At 38.9% G+C, this 7,180-nt stretch overlaps 1 non-coding gene and 1 pseudogene across 1 annotated transcript; one reads left to right on the top strand and one right to left on the bottom strand.

Annotated features, from left to right (window-relative positions):
* Positions 1 to 1,921: 1,921 nt before the first annotated feature.
* On the bottom strand, positions 1,922 to 6,080 carry LOC110426388 (uncharacterized; annotated as a pseudogene).
* A 573-nt stretch (positions 6,081 to 6,653) lies between these two features.
* Positions 6,654 to 6,760, top strand: LOC149526529 (small nucleolar RNA R71). The gene has a single exon (XR_016351906.1). It is a non-coding gene; the product is annotated as a small nucleolar RNA R71 (small nucleolar RNA).
* Positions 6,761 to 7,180: the final 420 nt, after the last annotated feature.

The raw sequence follows: 7,180 nt of genomic DNA on the forward strand, positions 1-7,180 counted from the left end.
TGTAAAATGTTAGCAAAAATTAATTGACCAATGTTAAGGGACTTACCTGAAAGGATGGCATATATTAAGATAGCCCAGTCTTTGGTCACATCACTTGTATGTTTGTTTTGCAGCATCTTGGTTGAAACAAAGTGGTGCCAAACTTTATATTCACTATTGAGAGCACTTGCTTTGAACGTTGCTAGAACCCCCTGGCTAATCTCCATATGGTACCGAGATTGCCCAAAAAGTTAATTACCTCCTTTAAGTACACTTCCCCATTAATGAACTATGTGTGCTCATCACTCTCTAAATCAGGGGTATTGTAGAACCTATTAATGGTGTGGCTATCGAATGGTACTCTTTTTCCTTTACAAAATGCCACTCCATTTTCATCTTCTACTACATTGGCATAAAACTCTTTACTACAGGAATGACTGTCGCCTCTAGTTGTGCACAAAAGGTCCCCCATCTCCTTTCCTCAATTATATCCGAGGTATGACTATAACGGATATGGGGCAGATCAATCCCTCTTTCAGGTAGTGGAGATTTGTGTTGCAAGGATTGTGCGTGTCTATGTAAAGCCTCAGCTGATACAAATTTGGTTCTATCAAACCCGACATTGCTTGTCCTAGCTCTTTCTGGAGCCATGGTTATCTCAAATTTATCCAATTCCCAATTCTTAATTAAAGTTTAGCACTACCCAATACCCAACAATCAACAAATCTTTATCCCAATCAACACAAACAACACTCTCTCAAAATTTCTTACCAGCAGCCTTGAAATATCACCAATGCAAATACTATCAAATACCATACAATGTGTAGAAAATTGGCAGTATCCCCAACAACAATCATCAAAATTCTCCAATACCACTATAAAAACTCCACATAATTTCAAGAATTTTACTACTACCCTTGAAAATAATCAAAACCCAATGAAAAGTATTCACTAAAGGTTTCCTAAGCAATCACTTTCATCAAAATACCAAATTTTAGCAAAAAATTGAAAACAACTTACCAAACTTGCACTTTGATGGAAATTTCTTCATTAAAATCCTCAAACCTTGGTTTGTTGACAAGAATTTTAATGATTTTTGAGGGTTTTGTCAATGGGTATGAGAGAAATTTGATTTTATAAGAGAGGATTTTGGAAGGAAAGTGGGGTTAAGATTAGAAATTTGAGAAAATGGAGAAGAGAGGGGGAAAACGTGGGTTTTATAGTGGGGAGGGCCAAACAACTCACTGTAGCAAGAACCCATTCTCGCTGCAGCAAGAAACATCTCTTTTTCTTCTTTTTTTCGCTACAGCAAGTTTGTTTTCTTGCTACAGTGAGAAACTCTCAGGTTTTTTCGGTGTTTTGACAATAACATCTCACTGCAGTGAGAACACATTCTCGCTGCAGCGAGAAACTCTCAAGTTCTCACCTTTATCTGCACTTTTTTTTTGTTGCAGCGAGAGCCCATTCTCGCAGCAGCGAAAGCTCAGTGTTGTAGAGCTGAAAGGATCAACGCCGATGCTTTTGGAAGAGAAGGGGTTTGGGGGGATTTTGGGAATGCCGAAGCGTTGGGCTATTAACGCCACAGCGCTGCAGCTTTTGGAGTGGAAGCTTGGCAACACTGCAGCCCTAGGGGATTGGCGCTGCAGTGCTGCAGCGCTGGAAACTTGGCACTGCAGCACTGCAGCTACTGGAATAGCTCCTATTTCCACCTACAAAGTAAATCAAATGTTGAGAAACTCAATCAATCAATAGAAAATAATAAGAACACAGTTAAAAGCTAACATAAAATAACAAAACTGAAAATTAACATACTTAAAATTTGTGAGAATGTGAATTATAAACTTCATGCAATTGAAAATGACACAGCAATTAACTAAATTTAACAAAAACTACCATAAATGCAAAAAGGAGAATGAAAGAGATTAAAGACTTGAGTTGCCTCCTAATTAGCGTTTGCTTTAAAGTCTTCAGCAGGACTTTTTGAGCGCTCAGTGAGGTTCAGCTAGAAGGATAAATGAACATTGTTAATGAACATTCCCTTCGAGATAGTGCTTCAAATGTTGTCCATTAACCTTTAAGGTTTCATATGTCTTGCTATCCATTACCTCCACAGCTCCGTGCAGAGAAACTTTTGAAACAATAAACGGCCCTGACCACCTCGATTTCAATTTTCTCGAGAATAATTTCAAATGAGAATTATACAGCAACACCACTTGATCGGGCTCAAAACTTCATTCCATTATCTTCTTATCATGTCATTGCTTTGTTTTCTCTTTATACAATTTGGCATTCTTGTAAGCTTAAAGGCAAAATTCATCAAGTTCATTCAATTGCAACAACCTTTTCTCACCTGTAGCTAGTAGGTCCAAATTTAATTTCTTCACTACCTAATAAGCCTTATGTTCAAGCTCCATCGGTAAATGAAAAGCTTTTCCAAAGACTAACATGTATGGAGACATGCCAATTGGTGTCTTGTAAGCAGTCCAATAAGCCCACAATGCATCATCGAGCCTTCTTGGCCAGTCTTTTCTTAAAGGACTAACCGTTTTCTCCAAAATCCTTTTGATTTCTCTTTTGGACATTTCTGCTTGCCCACTAGTTTAAGGATGGCACGCGGTAGCAACCTTATGTTTCACCCGATATTTTGCAAGAAGTGCATCGACATATTTGTTGTAGAAATGACTCCCCTCATCACTAATGACTACTCTTGGTGTGCCAAATTGGGTAAAAATGTTTTTCTTGATGAACTTCATCACCACTTTAGAATCATTGTGAGGAAAGGCTGCCGCTTCAACCCACTTGGAGACATAATCCATAGCTAGCAAGATATATTTATTGTTGAATGAAGATATAAACGGACCCATGAAATCAATGCCCCACACATCAAAAATGTCTATTTCAAGCATTTTCTGGAGAGGCATTTCTCACCGCTTTGAGATATTTCCCACTCTTTGACATTTGTCACAATGCAAAGCAAACTTGTAAACGTCTCTAAACAAAGTAAGCCAATACAAACCTAATTGGAGGACTTTTGCAGCAGCTCTTGTTCCTCCAAAATGCCCTCCATAATTTGAAGAATGGCAATGATGAAACGCACTTTGAACTTCATCTTTTAGGACACATTTTCTAAGAATTTGATCTTTAAACTGCTTAAACAAAAAAAGGCTCATCACACACATAAGATTTAACATCATGCAAAAACTTCCTTTTTTGATGGAAATTTAAATCTGGGGGAATAATGTTGTTTACCAGATAGTTCACAAAGTCAGCATACCAAGGAATTGATTTCTCATTCACTTGAAGGATTTGTTCATCCAAGAAGGTTTCATTGATGGAGGTTTCGTCCTTACCTTGATGTTCAGGCTCCAATCTTGAAAAGTGGTTTGCTACTTGATTTTCTATTCCCTTCTTGTCACGGATCTCTAGATCAAACTCTTGTAGCAGTAGGATCCACCTAATCAACCTTGGTTTGTCATCTTTTTTGGCAATCAAATACTTAATTGTAGAATGATCAGTGTATACAATAACCTTAGTGCCAACCAACTAAGAAAAAAACTTATCAAATGCAAATACTATAGCTAACAATTCTTTTTCAGTGGTGGTGTTGTGCGTTTGAGTTTCAGTCAATGTTTTACTTGCATAATAAATAGAATGAAAAATTCTAGATTTTCTTTGGCCTAATACTACCCCTACAGCACAATCACTTGCATCACACATCAACTCAAAAAGAAGATTCCAATCAGGAACTACAATGATAGGAGCAGATACCAATTGCTTTTTCAATTCTACAGATGCAGCATGACATGCATCATCAAATTTAAATGGAACATCTTTCTCTAGCAAATTGCACAAAGGCTTGGAAATTTTTGAGAAATCTTTAATGAACTTCCTATAAAAACTGGCATGACGCAAAAAGCTTCGAATACCTTTCACTGAAGATAGTGGTGGCAGTCTCTCAATTGTCTCAATTTTGGCCTTGTCCACCTCCAAGCCTCTACTCGAAAGCTTGTGCCCCAACACAATGCCTTCTTGAACCATGAAATGACATTTCTTCCCATTCAGCACTAAGTTAGTCTCTTCACACCGTTGAAGAACCCTAACAAGGTTCAAAAGATAGTCATCAAAATTATTGCCAAATACAGAAAAATCATCCATAAACACTTCAAGACATTTTTCAACCATATCAGAAAAAATAGACATCATGCATCTTTGAAAAGTTGCCGGAGCATTGCACAAACCAAAAGGCATTCTCCTAAAGCCAAAAGTGCCATAAGGACAAGTAAAAGTAGTCTTCTCTTGGTCATTAGGGGCAATAGCAATCTAGTTGTAACCCGAGTAACCATTTAAAAAGTAATAGAAGTCCTTACCAACCAAGCGATCCAACATTTTATCAATAAAAGGAAGTGAGAAGTGATCTTTTCTTGTTGCTTGGTTGAGCTTTCTATAATCCATACATACCCGCCAGCCGATCACCATTCTTGTGGGGATTAGCTCATTGCTCAAATTTGGAACCATAGTCATCCCACCTTTTTTCAATACGCATTGAATTGGGCTCATCCACGAGCTATCCGAGATAGGGTATATGATACCGGCATCCAACTATTTGATGATTTCCTTTTTTACCACCTCATTCATAATGGGGTTGAGTCTTCTTTGGTGCTCAATGGAAGTGTGGTGATCTTCCTCTAAAAGGATTTTATGCATGCAAATGGAAGGACTAATCTTTTTTATGTCTGCAATAGTCCATCCTATAGCCTTTTTGTGCTCTCTCAATACTCTCAAAAGTTTCTCTTCTTGCAAGTTAGTAAGTACAGAGGAAACAATAACTGAAAGAGTAGATGAACTACTAAGGAATGCATACCTCAAATGTGAAAGTAGTGGCTTAAGGTCCAATGTGGGAGGCTCCTCAATGGGTGGCTTTGTTAGTGATGCAGTAGTCGAAAAATCTAAAGCTTCAAACGGTGTCCTCAATACTCGAGAAGATGCATCCAGTAATTTCACACACTCAATAAAATCATGATCCTCTCTCTCGAATCTAGCTACTATAGATGCCTCTAAATGGTCATGGAGGTAACTTTCCTCAAATACCTCATGAGTTACACTATTGACAACACTTACAATAAAGCATTCATCATGATCATTGGGAAACTTTAGAGTTTGAAGAATATTAAATGTTACCTCTTGGTCTTGAACTCTCAATGTAAGCTCCCCTTTCTCTACATCAATAAGAGCTCTTGAAGTGCGTAAAAAGGGTCTCCCAAGTATGATTGGTACCTCCCGACCCTCCTCCATGTCAAGAACAATGAAATCCATAGGGAAGATAAATTTATCCACTTTGACTAACACATCTTCCACAATCCCTCGAAGATAAGTGAGAGAGCAATCCACTAGCTGTAGTGTCACTGTGGTTGGCTTGATTTCCCTTAATCTTAACTAGCGATAAATTGACAAAGGCATCAAATTTATGCTAGCCCCTAAGTCACTTAAAGCCTTAGCAAAAAATAATGCCCCAATAATGCAAGGTATAGTAAAACTCCTTGGATCCTTGAGCTTTGATGGAAGCTTGTTCTGAATTATGGCGCTACACTCCTCAGTTAATGCCACAGTTTCATACTCACCAAGTCTTCTTTTCTTTGTCAAGATATCCTCCAAAAACTTTACATATGAGGGCATCTACTCTAATGCTTTAGCAAAAGGTATACTTATGTGGAGCTTTTTTAACACTTCCAAAAATTTCTGAGATTGAGCATCTAACTTTTGCTTTTGAAGACATTGAGGGAATGGAGGCGGTAGGAGTGGGTTGGTGACTTGTGTATCTTTGACTTGCTCTTGCTGAATAGAACTTTCAGGTGCTGCGTCATTCTTAATTGGCTTCTCTTGAGGCTTTCTTGCTTACTACTGCTGCCAACTAATACCTTTCAACTCCTAAGAGTGATGGCTTTTACATGCTATTTTCTTTCCCTTCTTGGATTTGGCTCTGTGTCACTCGACAGTGTTCCTTGAGGCCTAGCATTAACAGCATTGGCTAACTGCCCCACTTGAGACTGACGATTTTTCAATGAAGATGCTTGACTGTGAATAAGAGCATCTATCTTCACCATGTACTGCATGAGTAATTCCTCTATGGAAAGCTTCTTTTCTTGCACTGGAGGTCTAGGTTGTTGTGGAAAACCCAAAAGAAAATGTGGACACGGAGCTGATGAAGATCCTTATGGCCAACCCAAGAGAAATTCAGGTGGTTCCTCCACCCTGGGTTATAGGTATTTGCATATGGATTATTCTACTGTGGAAAGTTCTGCTGCTTGTTACCAACAAATTGCACTGACTCTGTACTCATTGGACAATGATCGATAATATGCCCATCCCCACAATAGTCACAAGAAATATAAAGACTTTGTACTGAATGGATTCTGCAAGAATCAATTTTCTTCGCGAGAGCAACCACTTGAGCTATGAATGCATAATTGGCATCTAGCTCGTGAACCCCAGCTACCCTCCTTAGTAAAGCTCTCTCTAAATGCCATTGGTAGTAGTTGGAGGCCATCTCCTCTAAGAGGTCAAATGCATCATCAATTAACTTTGCCATGAGAGCACCTCCAGCTGCTGCATTGATGGTAGTCTGAATGGGATTTAGCAAGCCATTGTAAAAGGTCTGCACTTGCAACCACTTGGGGAGGCCGTGGTGTGGACATCTCCGGAGCAAGTCTTTATACCTCTCCCATGCTTCGTATAAAGACTTAAAATCCAACTGCGTGAAAGAAGTGATGTCGTTCCTCATCTTTGCTGTCTTCGAGGGAGGAAAAAACTTGGCTAGAAACTTCTTTGCAAGGTCATCCCAAGTAGTGATGGAGCTGGTGGGAAGAGAGTTTAACCATACTTTTGCCTTGTCCCGTAACGAGAAAGGAAACAACCATAGTTGTATAGCATCATCAGTGACTCCATTGTGCTTAAAAGTTTCACAAATCTCCAAAAAAAATTAGCAATATGCACATTGGGGTCATCGTTGCGCAGGCCTCCAAATTGAACTGATGTTTGTATCATTTGGATAATAGCCGGCTTGATCTCAAAGTTGTTAGCTTGGATTGTCGGCCTCTGAATACTTGAATGAAGACCTTGTACCAAAGGGACTACATAATCTCTCAAAGATCTATTATCTGCTACTTCATGCTCCTGCATGTGTTGTTCTCTTTGATTTCCAGCC

This window comes from Theobroma umbraticum, unplaced genomic scaffold (assembly GCF_002168275.2).
Source record: "Theobroma umbraticum cultivar Fairchild unplaced genomic scaffold, ASM216827v3 scaffold_55.0, whole genome shotgun sequence".
NCBI lineage: Eukaryota > Viridiplantae > Streptophyta > Magnoliopsida > Malvales > Malvaceae > Theobroma > Theobroma umbraticum.